Raw genomic sequence first — 16,645 nt, forward strand, 5'->3', positions numbered from 1 at the left:
TTAAATTTATACATTTCAATAAGAACAGCCCACAGAATGTAACATCAATGTAATTATTAGAAATCATGAAAAGCCACAGGGAGGGGGCTCCAAGATGGCCAACTAGCTGCAGCCAGTAGGAACATCTCCCAAAGGACCAGGATGACTGGCACACTCTTAGCAGATCTTCAGAGGGAAAGCACTGAGTGCTGACAGATGCTGAACTGAAGAGGGAAGAAGCAAGGAACCCTGCACAGGGCTACCGCGCACCTGGACTTTTTCCTGGCCCCCAGTGACTCCTGAAGAGGCAGTTGAGTTGAACAGGGAAGCAGCAACCCACTCTCACCAGGGGACTCTGGAATCCCTGCAGTAGGAGACTCCTCCACCACAAGGAGACCCCTCAACCACCAAGGACACTTGAGTTGGCAGGGAAAGCTGCTTAGAGAAGTGGTAGGGGCAGAACTCCAGCCAAGGCAGAGCTCAGAGGTTTTGGTGCTAGAGCATCTGTAGTGCAACAGGGCCAGGAATGCCCATCCCCCAAGGCTCGACTTGCTCCCATAGGAGACTTTAGCCCTAGAGGAACTGCCAGACCTGAACTCTGCAGGGCAGTCTTGCCCATAAGGTGGGGGTGGTGTGACCTGAGTACCCTCAGTCTGCTGGTCTCTCAGGGGGCCCCAGCCTGGCCAGGATGCTTGCAGTACTGCCGGGGGGGCGGGGGGCCACATACCAGCTCCTGCACTGACAAGGTGCTGACAGGCAAAGTGCTCCACCACCGTGATCCCTGTGGAAAAGCACGAGCCTGCCAATACCCTCCTCCCACTGAAGGCTGCTCCATGCTGCTTTGCCTACAGGCACTCATCCATGGCCACCCCACAAATGCTTTGCCCACATGTGTGCACAGGTGTACCTTGTTTTCCCTTCCCCGCCAGCACACATGTGTGCAAGCACCCTCCCATGCCACTGCAGCCAGCGTGAGTATACCCTGCTCATCCCTCCACGGCCATTGTCAAGGGAGCACTGGCAGGTACAGAGCCCACCAGTGCCATCCCCACTAGCACTGAGCCCCTGCACCAACATGAAACTAGGCAGAGAAAACAGAGGACCCACCCCCACCCCTTAGCAGCCACTGAAGCCAGCATGAACGTGCACAGAGGGCACACCCAGTCCTGCACCCACCAGCACCCTGCCCCTGTGCTAACACCACCACCAGTGCATGTGTACCAGCAGCCCCCCACCCTGGCCTTACTGCCACTGTTGCTGCCAATGCCCACATGGAGGCCAGCACCCTGTGGCCTTGCTGCCACTGCTACTGGCACATGCGAACAAGAATTGATTCCACTGCCACCCCCTACACTTTGGCTGGCACAACCCACGGGAGTATTGTGACCAGAGGTCCAGGAGCACCTCGGCCCCTCCAGTGCAGCAGGTTCCTAACCTTAAAGAACCAGAGAACAAAGCTGGAGCCCAATGCCAGTCCCCCAGAGTTAGAGGACCCATGTACTCCGGGAGTCCTGAGATGAGCCCTGGCCCCTCCAGTAATGAAGCCAGTTAACTGAACCTACCTTGTACCACAAACATCCAAGGTCATCAAACAGGATAAAAACAAAAACAAACCAAAAAAAAACCAGCAACTTCAAAGACTGAAGGAACATCAGTCCACAAAGATGACAAAGCACCAACACAAGAACTCTGATGACTCAAAAGGCCAGAGCATCTTCTTTCCTCTAAAACAAACGACTGCACTAGGTCTCCGGCAAGGGTTCTGAACTGGACTGAGATGGTTGAAATGACAGAAACAGAATTCAGAATATGGATAGGAATGAAAATCATTGAGATTCAGGAGAATGTTGAAACCCAATCTAAGGAAGCCACCCACAATAAAACGATACAGAGCTGACAGACAAAATAGCCAGTATAGAAAAGAATATAAACGACCTCATAGAGCTGAAAAACACTCTGTAAGAATTTCATGGCCAGGCGCAGTGGCTCACGCCTGTAATCTCAACACTTTGGGAGGCCAAGGCAGGCGAATCATGAGGTCAGGGGTTCAAGACCAGCCTGGTCAACATGGTGAAACCCCATCTCTACGAAAAATACAAAAAATCAGATGGGTGTAGCGGCGGGCGCCTGTAATCCCAGCTACTCAGGAGGCTGAGGCAGGAGAATCGCTTGAACCCAGGAAGCAGAGGTTGCAGTGAGCTCAGATCGCATCGCTACTCTGTCTCAAAAAAAAAAAAAAAAAAAGAATTTCATAATGCAATCGCAAGTATTAACAGTAGAACCGACCAAGCTGAGAAAAGAATCTCAGAGCTTGAAGACTGGCTTTCTGAAATAAGACAGACAAGAATAAAGACAAAAGAATGAAAAGGAACAAGCAAAACCCCCAAGAAATATGAAATTATATAAAGAGACTAAATATACAATTCATTGGTACCCCTGAAAGATATGGGGAGAAAGACAGCAACTTGGAAAACATATTTCAGGATATCATTCATGAGAACTTCCTCAACCTAGCTAGAGAAGTCAACATTCAAATTCAGGAAATAAAGAGAACTCCCACAAAACACTTCACAAAGAGATCATCTCCAAGAAACATAATCATCAGATTCTTCAAGGTAGAAATGAAAGAAAAAAATGTTAAAGGCGGCTAGAGAGAAAGGACATGTCACCTATAAAGTGAAGCCCATCAGACTAACAGTGGACCTCTCAGTAGAAACTATACAAGTCAGAAGAGGTTGGAGGCCTATATTCAACATTCTTTTTTTTTTTTTGAGACGGAGTCTCGCTCTGTCGCCCAGGCTGGAATGCAGTGGCGCGATCTAGGCTCACTGCAAGCTCCGCCTCCCGGGTTTACTTACGCCATTCTCCTGCCTCAGGCTCCCGAGTAGCTGGGACTACAGGCGCCGGCCACCATGCCTGGCTAATTTTTTGTATTTTTAGTAGAGACAGGGTTTCACTGTGTTAGCCAGGATGGTCTCAATCTCCTGACCTCAAGATCTGCCCGCCTCAGCCTCCCAAAGTGCTGGGATTATAGGCGTGAGCCACCACACCCAGCCACAACATTCTTAAAGATAAGAAATTCCAACCCAGAATTTCATATTGGGCCAAACTAAGCTTCATAAGCAAAGGAGAAATAAGATCCTTTTCAGACAAGCAAATGCTGGGGGACTTCATTAGTACCAGACCTACCTTACAAGAGCTCCTGAAAGCAGCACTAAATATGGAAAGGAAAGAACATTATCAGACACTAAAAAAACACACTTAAGTACATAACCAGTGACACTACAAAGCAACCATGCAAACAAGTCGGCATAATAAGCAGCTAACAACACGAAGACAGAATCAGATCCACACATATCAATACTAACCTTGAATGTAAACGGGCTAAATGCCCCAGTTAAAAGGCACTGAGTGGCAAGCTCAATAAAGAAGCAACAACCCTGGGGCTGGGTGCAGTGGCTCACGCCTATAATCCTAACACTTTGGGAGGTCGGGGCAGGTGGATCACTTGAGCTCAGGAATTTGAGACCAGCCTGGCCAACAGGATGAAACCCCATCTCTAAAAAAAAAAAAAAAAAAAAAAATACAAAAATCAGCCAGGCATGGTGGCACATGCCTGTAGTCCTAGCTACTCAGGAGGCTGAGGTGGGATGATGGCTTGAGACCAGGTGATCAAGGCTGCAGTGAACTGTGATTGTGCCACTGCATTCCAAAAACAAAACCAAACAAAACAGAAGTGCAAGGTACAGAAGAGGTCAATGTACAAAAAAATATATTAATTAAAAACAATACATAGCTTCCCAATGTCATCTCCCCTATTCAACATTAAAAGCCCTCAACAGACACACAGAGAAAAAAAAAGATTGAAGATAAAGAAACAAAGCTACAACTATTTGTAGATCATCCACTGTCTACATAGATAACCCCAAAGAATCTAGATATAAGTCAATAAAAGCACAAAAACAGGCCAGATGTGGTGGCTCACACCTGTAATCCTAGCACTTTGGGAGACTGAGACCAGAGGATCACTTGAGGCCAAGAGTTTAAGACCAGCCTGGGCAACATAGCAAAACCCCGTTTCTTCAAATAAATAAATAAATAAAAGTATAAAGACAAAACGTAAGTTAGTTTCATTTCTATATACAATCAGAAAATATAACTTTTTAAATATCATGTATAAATAATAAAAATACTCTAGGAAAAATTGACATTTTATGTAGAAGTTCTTTATATAAGGAGAAAATTATAAAATTTAACTGGAATGATTTAAAACATAAGATAAATAGAATGTCATATTATGTTCTTAAATAGGAAGCCTCAATAGCATAACAATGTCAATCAATTCTCCCCAACTTGATCCAAAGACTCAATGCAATACCATTCAAAATCCCGGTATCATTTTTTGTGGAAATCAATAAGCTGACTGTAAAACCAATATGGAAAGGTATTATTATGAGTCTTTTGGGGACCTGCCATACTTTATACTAAGAATTATTATAAAGCAACCACAATCAGGACAAATAATCAAGCGGATTACTGGCACTAGAGGAGAGAGCCGAATTGAGAGCCTAGAAACTGAGCCTGTGCATATACTGGCACTTAATATTCACCCAAGCAAGCACTGAGATCACAGGAGAAAAAATGCACTACTCAATAAATAGGCTGGAACAATCAGTTATCTGTTATCATATGGGAAAAAAATAAAAGTGGATCCTTACAAAAAGTCTTTCCATGTGGATTAGAGACTTCAATGTGGGGGAGGAGCCAAGATGGCTGAATAGGAACAGCTCCAGTCTACAGCTCCCAGCGTGAGCGACGCAGAAGACAGGTGATTTCTGCATTTCCATCTGAGGTACCGTGTTCATCTTACTAGGCAGTGCCAGACAGTGGGCGCAGGTCAGTGGGTGAGTGCACCGTGCGCCAGCCGAAGCAGGGGCGAGGCATTGCCTCACTCGGGAAGCGCAAGGGGTCAGGGAGTTCCCTTTCCAGAGGTGACAGACGGCACCTGGAAAATCGGGCCACTCCCACCCGAATACTGTGCTTTTCCGACGGGCTTAGGAAACGGTGCCCCAGGAGAGTATAGCCCGCACCTGGCTCAGAGGGTCCTACGCCCACGGAATCTCGCTGATTGCTAGCACAGCAGTTTGAGATCAAACAGCCAAGTCGGCAGCCAGGCTGGGGGAGGGGCGCCCGCCATTGCCCAGGCTTGCTTAGGTAAACAAAGCAGCCGGGAAGCTTGAACTGGGTGGAACCCACCACAGCTCAAGGAGGCCTGCCTGCCTCTGTAGGCTCCACCTCTGGGGGCAGGGCACAAACAAACAAAAAGACAGCAGTAACCTCTGCAGACTTAAATGTCCCTGTCTGACAGCTTTGAGGAGAGCAGCGTTCTCCCAGCACGCAGCTGGAGATCTGAGAACGGGCTGACTGCCTCCTCAAGTGGGTCCCTGACCCCTGACCCCCGAGCAGCCTAACTGGGAGGCACCCCCCAGCAGGGGCAGACTGACACCTCACACGGCCGGCCAGGTACTCCAACAGACCTGCAGCTGAGGGTCCCGTCTGTTAGAAGGAAAACTAACAGAAAGGACATCCACACCAAAAACCCATCTGTACATCACCATCATCAAAGACCAAAAGTAGATAAAACCACAAAGATGGGGAAAAAACAGAGCAGAAAAACTGGAAACTCTAAAAAGCAGAGTACCTCTCCTCCTCCAAAGGAACGCAGTTCCTCACCAGCAACAGAACAAAGCTGGACGGAGAATGACTTTGACGAGCTGAGAGAAGAAGGCTTCAGACGATCAAATTACTCCGAGCTACGGGAGGATATTCAAACCAAAGGCAAAGAAGTTGAAAACTTTGAAAAAAATTTAGAAGAATGTATAACTAGAATAACCAATACAGAGAAGTGCTTAAAGGAGCTGATTGATGGAGCTGAAAACCAAGGCTCGAGAACTACGTGAAGAATGCAGAAGCCTCAGGAGCCGATGCGATCAAATGGAAGAAAGGGTATCAGCCCTGGAAGATGAAATGAATGAAATGAAGCGAGAAGGGAAGTTTAGAGAAAAAAGAATAAAAAGAAACGAGCAAAGCCTCCGAGAAATGTGGGACTATGTGAAAAGACCAAACCTACGTCTGATTGGTGTACCTGAAAGTGACGGGGAGAATGGAACCAAGTTGGAAAACACTCTGCAGGATATTATCCAGGAGAACTTCCCCAATCTAGCAAGGCAGGCCAACATTCAGATTCAGGGAATACAGAGAACGCCACAAAGATACTCCTCGAGAAGAGCAACTCCAAGACACATAATTGTCAGATTCACCAAAGTTGAAATGAAGGAAAAAATATTAAGGGCAGCCAGAGAGAAAGGTCGGGTTACCATCAAAGGGAAGCCCATCAGACTAACAGCGGATCTCTTGGCAGAAACCCTACAAGCCAGAAGAGAGTGGGGGCCAATATTCAACATTCTTAAAGAAAAGAATTTTCAACCCAGAATTTCATATCCAGCCAAACTAAGCTTCATAAGTGAAGGAGAAATAAAATACTTTACAGACAAGCAAATGCTGAGAGATTTTGTCACCACCAGGCCTGCCCTAAAAGAGCTCCTGAAGGAAGCACTAAACATGGAAAGGCACAACCGGTACCAGCCACTGCAAAATCATGCCACAATGTAAAGACCATAGAGACTAGGAAGAGACTGCATCAACTAACGAGCAAAATAACCAGCTAACATCATAATGACAGGATCAGATTCACACATAACAATATTAACTTTAAATGTAAATGGACTAAATGCTCCAATTAAAAGACACAGACTGGCAAATTGGATAAAGACTCAAGACCCATCAGTGTGCTGTATTCAGGAAACCCATCTCACATGCAGAGACACACATAGGCTCAAAATAAAAGGATGGAGGAAGATCTACCAAGCAAATGGAAAACAAAAAAAGGCAGGGGTTGCAATCCTAGTCTCTGATAAAACAGACTTTAAACCAACAAAGATCAAAAGAGACAAAGAAGGCCATTACATAATGGTAAAGGGACTAATTCAACAAGAAGAGCTAACTATCCTAAATATATATGCACCCAATACAGGAGCACCCAGATTCATAAAGCAAGTCCTGAGTGATCTACAAAGAGACTTAGACTCCCACACATTAATAATGGGAGACTTTAACACCCCACTGTCAACATTAGACAGATCAACGAGACAGAAAGTCAACAAGGATACCCAGGAATTGAACTCAGCTCTGCACCAAGTGGACCTAATAGACATCTACAGAACTCTCCACCCCAAATCAACAGAATATACATTTTTTTCAGCACCACACCACACCTATTCCAAAATTGACCACATACTTGGAAGTAAAGCTCTCCTCAATAAATGTAAAAGAGCAGAAATTATAACAAACTATCTCTCAGATCACAGTGCAATCAAGCTAGAACTCAGGATTAAGAATCTCACTCAAAACCGCTCAACTACGTGGAAACTGAACAACCTGCTCCTGAATGACTACTGGGTACATAATGAAATGAAGGCAGAAATAAAGATGTTCTTTGAAACCAACGAGAACCAAGACACAACATACCAGAATCTCTGGGATGCATTCAAAGCAGTGTGTAGAGGGAAATTTATAGCACTAAATGCCCACAAGAGAAAGCAGGAAAGATCCAAAATTGACACCCTAACATCACAATTAAAAGAACTAGAAAAGCAAGAGCAAACACATTCAAAAGCTAGCAGAAGGCAAGAAATAACTAAAATCAGAGCAGAACTGAAGGAAATAGAGACACAAAAAACCCTTCAAAAAATAAATGAATCCAGGAGCTGGTTTTTTGAAAGGATCAACAAAATTGATAGACCGCTAGCAAGATTAATAAAGAAAAAAAGAGAGAAGAATCAAATAGATGCAATAAAAAATGATAAAGGGGATATCACCACCGACCCCACAGAAATACAAACTACCATCAGAGAATATTACAAACACCTCTACGCAAATAAACTAGAAAATCTAGAAGAAATGGATAAATTCCTCAACACATACACCCTCCCAAGACTAAACCAGGAAGAAGTTGAATCTCTGAATAGACCAATAACAGGAGCTGAAATTGTGGCAATAATCAATAGTTTACCAACCAAAAAAAGTCCAGGACCAGATGGGTTCACAGCTGAATTCTACCAGAGGTACAAGGAGGAGCTGGTACCATTCCTTCTGAAACTATTCCAATCAATAGAAAAAGAGGGAATCCTCCCTAACTCATTTTATGAGGCCAGCATCATCCTGATACCAAAGCCTGGCAGAGACACAACAAAAAAAGAGAATTTTAGACCAATATCCTTGATGAACATTGATGCAAAAATCCTCAATAAAATACTGGCAAACAGAATCCAGCAGCACATCAAAAAGCTTATCCACCATGATCAAGTGGGCTTCATCCCTGGGATGCAAGGCTGGTTCAATATACGCAAATCAATAAATTTAATCCAGCATATAAACAGAACCAAAGACAAAAACCACATGATTATATCAGTAGATGCAGAAAAGGCCTTTGACAAAATTCAACAACCCTTCATGCTAAAAACTCTCAATAAATTAGGTATTGATGGGACGTATCTCAAAATAATAAGAGCTATCTATGACAAACCCACAGCCAATATCATACTGAATGGGCAAAAACTGGAAGCATTCCCTTTGAAAACTGGCACAAGACAGGGATGCCCTCTCTCACCACTTCTATTCAACATAGTGTTGGAAGTTCTGGCCAGGGCAATTAGGCAGGAGAAGGAAATCAAGGGTATTCAATTAGGAAAAGAGGAAGTCAAATTGTCCCTGTTTGCAGATGACATGATTGTATATCTAGAAAACCCCATTGTCTCAGCCCAAAATCTCCTTAAGCTGATAAGCAACTTCAGCAAAGTCTCAGGATACAAAATCAATGTACAAAAATCACAAGCATTCTTATATATCAATAACAGACAAACAGAGAGCCAAATCATGAGTGAACTCCCATTCACAATTGCTTCAAAGAGAATAAAATACCTAGGAATCCAACTTACACGGGATGTGAAGGACCTCTTCAAGGAGAACTACAAACCACTGCTCAAGGAAATAAAAGAAGATACAAACAAATGGAAGAACATTCCATGCTCATGGGTAGGAAGAATCAATATCGTGAAAATGGCCATCCTTCCCAAGGTAATTTACAGATTCAATGCCATCCCCATCAAGCTACCAATGACTTTCTTCACAGAATTGGAAAAAACTACTTTAAAGTTCATATGGAACCAAAAAAGAGCCCGCGTCGCCAAGTCAATCCTAAGCCAAAAGAACAAAGCTGGAGGCACCACACTACCTGACTTCAAACTATACTACAAGGCTACAGTAACCAAAACAGCATGGTACTGGTACCAAAACAGAGATATAGATCAATGGAACAGAACAGAGCCGTCAGAAATAATGCCACACATCTACAACTATCTGATCTTTGACAAACCTGACAAAAACAAGAAATGGGGAAAGGATTCCCTATTTAATAAATGGTGCTGGGAAAACTGGCTAGCCATATGTAGAAAGCTGAAACTGGATCCCTTCCTTACACCTTATACAAAAATCAATTCAAGATGGATTAAAGACTTACATGTTAGACCTAAAACCATAAAAACCCTAGAAGAAAACCTAGGCATTACCATTCAGGACATAGGCATGGGCAAGGACTTCATGTCTAAAACACCAAAAGCAATGGCAACAAAAGCCAAAATTGACAAATGGGATCTAATGAAACTAAAGAGCTTCTGCACAGCAAAGGAAACTACCATCAGAGTGAACAGGCAACCTACAAAATGGGAGAAAATTTTCTCAACCTACTCATCTGACAAAGGGCTAATATCCAGAATCTACAATGAACTCCATCAAATTTACAAGAAAAAAACAAACAACCCCATCAAAAAGTGGGCAAAGGACATGAACAGACACTTCTCAAAAGAAGACATTTATGCAGCCAAAAAACACATGAAAAAATGCTCACCATCACTGACCATCAGAGAAATGCAAATCAAAACCACAATGAGATACCATCTCACACCAGTTAGAATGGCAATCATTAACAAGTCAGGAAACAACAGGTGCTGGAGAGGATGTGGAGAAATAGGAACACTTTTACACTGTTGGTGGGACTGTAAACTAGTTCAACCCTTGTGAAAGTCAGTGTGGCGATTCCTCAGGGATCTAGAACTAGAAATTCCATTCGACCCAGCCATCCCATTACTGGGTATATACCCAAAGGACTATAAATCATGCTGCTATAAAGACACATGCACACGTATGTTTATTGCGGCATTATTCACAATAGCAAAGACTTGGAACCAACCCAAATGTCCAACAATGATAGACTGGATTAAGAAAATGTGGCACATATACACCATGGAATACTATGCAGCCATAAAAAATGATGAGTTCATGTCCTTTGTAGGGACATGGATGAAATTGGAAATCATCATTCTCAGTAAACTATCGCAAGAACAAAAAACCAAACACCGCATATTCTCACTCATAGGTGGGAATTGAACAACGAGAACACATGGACACAGGAAGGGGAACATCACACTTCGGGGACTGTTGTGTGTGGGGGGAGGGGGGAGGGATAGCATTGGGAGATATACCTAATGCTAGATGATGAGTTAGTGGGTGCAGCGCACCAGCATGGCACATGTATACTTATGTAACTTACCTGCACATTGCGCACATGTACCATAAAACCTAAAGTATAATAATAATAATTTAAAAAAAAGAGAGACTTCAATGTAAAGTGAAAAGCAAGCAACTTTTAGAAAATAGAGAATTATCTTAATGATATGAGACACAAAAAAATTTTAAAACATAAATCATAGAAGACTGATAAATTCAGCTGCAGTAAGATCAAGAATTTCAATCACCAAAGTTTTTTTTTAATCCAATCATAAATCGGAAAAGATATTTGCAACACAAATCAAGAATTAGATCTAGGCCAGGCACTGTGGCTCAAACCTATAATCCCAACACTTTGGGAGGCTGAGGTGGGTGGATCACTTGAGCTCACAAATTCAAGACCAGCCTAGGGAACATGGCAAAACCCCATCTCCACAAAAAATACAAAAATTAGCCGGGCACAGTGGTGCGTACCTACTCAAGAGGCTGAGGTGGGAGGATAGCTTGAGCCTAGCCAAGGTTGCAGTGAGCCAAGATTGCACCATTGCACTTTAGCCTGGGTGACAGAGCCAGACTCTGTCTCAAAAAACAAGAGTTAGATCTAAAACCATAAAAAAATTGCTATGAATCAATCAGGAAAAATTAAACAATCCAAACAGAAAAATGGGCAAAAAGTATATGCAGACATTTCACAGAATTAGAAACACAAATACATTTCACAGAATAAATAACACAAATGCTCTATGAATATCTGAAAAGAAACTAAACCTCATTGGTAGTCAAGGAAATACAGATTCAAATTACAATGAAACAACATTTCTTACCCACCAGATACATAATTTTTTTTTCTTTTTTTTTAGACGAAGTGTCACTCTTGTTGCCCAGGCTGGAGTGCAATGGCAGGATGTCAGCTCACTGCAACCTCCGTCTCCCAGGTTCAAGCAATTCCCCTGCCTTAGCCTCCCGAGTAGCTAGGACTACAGGCGCATGCCACAACGCCCAGCTAATTTTTTTGTATTTTTTAGTAGAGACCAGGTTTTACCACGTTGGCCAGGCTGGCCTTGAACAGGCATAAGACACTGCACCCGGCCCCATAAAATTTTTTAAAGAAACAATTCTAAGCTTTGGCAAGGACACAGAGCAATAGGAATACTTATACACTGCAGTTGGGAGTGTCAACTGATTCAATCACTTTAAAAAATAATTTGGTGGCCAGGCGCAGTGGCTCACACCTGTAATCCTAGCACTTCAGGAGACCGAGGTGGGCAGATCACTTGAGGTTCGAGACCAGCCTGGCCAACATGGCAAAATCCCGTCTCTAATAAAAACACAAAAATTAGCTGGGCATGGTGCTCATTTCTGTAATCCCAGCTACTCAGGAGGCTGAGACAGGAGAATCGCTTGAACCCGGGAGGCAGAGGTTGCAGTGAGCCCAGATCGTGCCATTGCACTCCAGCCTGGGGGAGAAGAGAGAAACTCCATCTCAAAAAAAAAAATTAATTAAAAATTTTTTAAAATTAGAAAAATTTGGCATTACTTAGTAAAGCTAAACAAACCCATACCCCATAAAATGAAAACTTCTGCTCCCAGATATATACTCTAAATTCCTGCATGTGCACAAAAGACATGAATAAGAATGTTCATAAGCAGCATTGTTAGTAATAGCAAAAAACTAGAAACAATCCCAATGTGCATCAATAGCCCAGATAGTGATATATACAAATAATGAACTAATGTATAGCAGTAAAACTGAATGAACTGCATACAATACCATTGATAACGCTCAAAAGAAAAATGATGCTTACAAAAGAAATCAGAATACTTACAGTATTATTCCATTACATGAAAATCAAAGTAAGTAAACAAAGCAATACATTGTTCATGGAGACATAAAGAAAAGCAAGGAAATTTTAAAATACAATTCAAGATAGTGGTAGGGGGAATGGTAAGAAAAGAACTGTGATTTGGGCCATAGAGGTGTTTCCACAGCATTGGGAATGTTGTTTTTTATTCTGTGAATTGATAAGAGTTCACCATGGTTTTTTTTTTTTTTTAAGTATAAACTGTACAAACATGATTCATATAATCTTACAAGTTTCACAGTATGTTTTAAGTCAAATAAAAATTCAAGGCCAGGCGCGGTGGCTCACGCATGTAATCCCAGCACTTTGGGAGGCCGAGGCGGACAGATCACTAGGTCAGGAGACAGAGACCATCCTGGCTAACACAGTGAAACACCGCCTGTATTAAAAATACAAAAAAAAATTAGCCTGGCATGGTGGCGGGCACCTGTAGTCCCAGCTACTCGGGAGGCTGAAGCAGGAGAATGGCATGAACCTGGGAGGTGGAGCTTGCAGTGAGCCGAGTTCGCACCACTGCACTCCAGCCTGGGTGACAGAGCGGGACTCTGTCTCAAAAAAAAAAAAAAAAATAACAAAAAAAAATTTTTCAAGAATACAATATATGCTTCCTGAAGCATTGTTTATAATAAAACAAAAACACAAGCAAAAAAAAAAAAAAAAACCCTGAAAACAAATTAAGTGTTCTTCTATACCAGAAATGGATAAACTGACATCCTGATAATAGAATATTATACGTGCAGTTAAAATGAGTTAACTTAATACACATGTATAAATAGGAAGCAAGTCTTAGAATAGGTTTAAAAAGCAAGCTGCAAGGCCAGGAGTGGTGGTTCACACTTATAATCCCAGCACTTTGGGAGGCCAAGGTAGGAGGATTGCTTGGGGCCAGGAGTTTGAGATCAGCCTAGGCAACAAAGCAAGGCCCTGGCTCTACAAAAAAAAATTAAAAATTAAAAATAAAATTAAAAAAAGAAAATTGCAGAATATTTACAAGAATATTTTTTATGTAAAAATGTTAAACTGTAATTTTTTTATGAACACAAACATGTAATAAAAGGATAAAAATTGACAGAGTACAAATTAACTTCAGAACAGTAGTTAACAGAGAGGATAGAATGGGATCGTAGAGGGGTTTAAAGACAGCTTCAACTATACCTGGGATCATTTGCAAATTAGACGTATTTATAATTTAAAAATAAAAATATCCCCCCAAAAGAAAAATATAAAAATATTCTCTCTCCTTCTCCCCCTAACACATAAACATACAAAGAGACAAAAATAATAGAAAAGAGAAAAAATGCTTTCTAGAACAAATGCAATGAACAATGGAATAGGAGGCTACTTGCCACTATCGCCCAAGCTGGTACATTCAACCTTGCCTAAAGGAATGTTATTGTTGGATTTCCCAGCCCTTAGAATTATGAGAAGTAAGTTTCTGTTGTTTATAAGCTACCAAGTCTATGGTATTTTGTTATAGCAGCCTAAACTGACTAAGGTATTTACCAAAACAAGCTGCCTCTAGGTCATCATTTTAGCCAACATTTCAACTATCTTCACTTGCAAAAATTAATTATTTTCCTAACATTATTCTTTAAAATGCCATCTGGCCAGTGCGGTGGCTCATGCCTGTAATCCCAACACTAGGAAGGCTGAGGTGGAAAGATCACTTGAGACTAGAAGTTAGAGACTAGCCCGGGCAACAGAGACAGACTCTGTCTCTACAAAATAAAAAGCCATCAGCCAAATTTCTGAATAATCCCTTTTCCTAGTTATATAAAGAAATAATGCAGCTAATGCTAAAAATGAAAATGGAAAATAACGATTCTGAAAGACTGAGAATGAAGATTATACACATTTAACCATATATATAAATATGGTTGTTAACTCTCCCATAAAGTCAAATAGGCACAATTAAATTATTTGATGTTTACCCCTGGGATTTGAATTTTTAAGAACATATTAATATCCTAGCACAATTCACAAACTATACATGTAATAAACGAAAAATTGTAGAAGAAAAGTCAGCACAATCAGTGAAGATTCCCATGTAGGCTTCATCTCCTTCATGGGATTGAGAAAACAGTTTTTGAATGGCAAAGATTCTATGCACTAGTTTTAACATGGCAGTTCAAGCACCTGCCACTGTGCTATGTTTATAACTTAATTCAAGCCAGAAGCTTGAGCTATTTAGTCATGTACTAATGGCCAGGTTACTTATCAGGCTGAATGAAGGAGAATTTCATTCATTAAAAAAAAGAAAGATTCAGATCAAAATAAACTTGGACTCATCATGAAGAGGGAAGAGCCAATAGAAATTTAGCTACCAGGCTTAAGCCTAGAAGTCCTCTTGACTTTCACATTGAGATGACCCGCTAGTCTATTTTTAACCATTTCTTCTCCATATCAAAATGATTCCATTATATTCAACCAGGAAAATAAAAAATTCACCTTCAATTGAGATTACAAACCATACACTTCATATAATTAAATTTCAGTTTATCTGAAAACCAATATGCAAATGAAATAACAGAGGTAGAAATGCTCTTTTGGCCCATAAGTAGACAACAATTAAAGAAGACAAAGCAGATGCAATTAGATGTTTAAGCCAACAGCACCCATTCAAGCAAAATAAAACAATCTGATACCTATTTCAATGCAAGACTGCATCTAAAACAGTTGGGGGCATTTGTTTTGATGTGGGGGTGGGAGGAAGGGTCTCCAAAGATAAAGCAGGAAATAACTTCAACTTTTGGGATCAAAGCCCATTTTTAAGTCCTTTATGAATAACTGAAAACAATTTTCCCCTTTATTCAAAACAATAAACAAGAAACTTGTCATTTACAACTCCTCCCTCTCCTCAACTCTTATTCACTTAAATCTCCTCCTTTCCTCCTTACCCCTATCATCCATCTGAAGCCTTCCAATTTCATCTCCTAAACAAATCTCATGTCCAGGTTGCCCCTAATTTCCCATAATGAGTACCCTGGCTCAGATCATCCCTATTATAACAATTTCTTAATTATTATTCTTGCCTCTACTGTCCCTTCAAATCCATCTTCTATATCACTACCAGGAAACACTCTTCAGGACATGTGAGCATGCCACTCACTTGCTTAATACTCTTCAACGGCTCCCTGTAACCCACAGAATAAAGTTAAAATTCTTTCATTCATTCAACAGTTAATGGCCTATTATAACCAAGCAAGAACTGTGCTAGGCCTGGGGATATTAATGGGACACCATTGAAACACTTGCATCCTTCAGAACCAGAATAATTCTTGTAGGATGAAAAAGTCAAAGTAAATTCTTCCCAGAAAAAAATTCGGCATCTGTGAAAATCCTCAATAAAACTGTGGCAAACCGAATCCAGCAGTACACCAAAAAGCTTATCCCCCATGATCAAGTCAGCTTCATCACTGGGATGCAAGGCTGGCTCAACATATGTAAATCAATAAATGTAATCCATCACATAAACAGAACCAATGACAAAAGCCACAGGGTTATCTCAATAGATGAAAAGCCCTTTGATAAAATTCAACACCCCTTCATGCTAAAAACTCTCAATAAACTAGGTATTGACGGAAAGCATCTCAAAATAATAAGAGCTATTTATAACAAACCCACAGCTGGGCACCTGTAGTCCCAGCTACTCGGGAGGCTGAGACAGGAGAATGGCGTGAACCTGGGAGGCGGAGCTTGCAGTGAGCCAAGATTGCGCCTCTGCACTCCAGCCTGGGTGACAGAGCGAAACTCCATCTCAAAAAAAAAAAAAAGAATAGTGATTTGCACATAGAAGGGACTCAATAAATATTTGTTGAATGAATGAATGAATGAATACATGAAATAAAATCTTCCATGCTCTTGAAGAGAAGCATTTGTCATATAACTGGTCTTGTATGGCAGAATGTCCCTTGTTTACCATTCTTATTCCCTTCTAACCAAATCATGGTATGTATTTTTAGGTATTCTTTGGCATTTCTTTTTGAACGCCTGGAAAAATGCTAAAATATGGTTTAAAACTCAATGTTTGTGAATTAGGGGTTAGGTGCAGCCTGACTTAAGGGATAAGGGCTGAATTATAGAGAAACTGAATTATGCTTTCAAATATGGTATGCATATGA

At 41.4% G+C, this 16,645-nt stretch overlaps 1 protein-coding gene and 1 long non-coding RNA gene across 2 annotated transcripts in view; one reads left to right on the forward strand and one right to left on the reverse strand.

The window, feature by feature from the left end:
- The window catches only part of LOC129017577 (uncharacterized), a gene marked incomplete at its 5' end in the record, with an annotated part of 95,217 nt that overhangs the window by 52,493 nt on the left and 26,079 nt on the right, over positions 1-16,645 (reverse strand). The window lies entirely within an intron of this gene.
- LOC134738637 (uncharacterized) overlaps positions 4,761-16,645 on the forward strand; it is a 30,574-nt gene continuing 18,689 nt past the window's right edge. The window contains exon 1 of the long non-coding RNA XR_010124516.1: positions 4,761-4,831. This is a non-coding gene — a long non-coding RNA (uncharacterized LOC134738637). The remainder of the gene's footprint in view (positions 4,832-16,645) is intronic.

This window comes from Pongo pygmaeus, chromosome 19 (assembly GCF_028885625.2).
Source record: "Pongo pygmaeus isolate AG05252 chromosome 19, NHGRI_mPonPyg2-v2.0_pri, whole genome shotgun sequence".
In the NCBI taxonomy this organism is placed as follows: domain Eukaryota; kingdom Metazoa; phylum Chordata; class Mammalia; order Primates; family Hominidae; genus Pongo; species Pongo pygmaeus.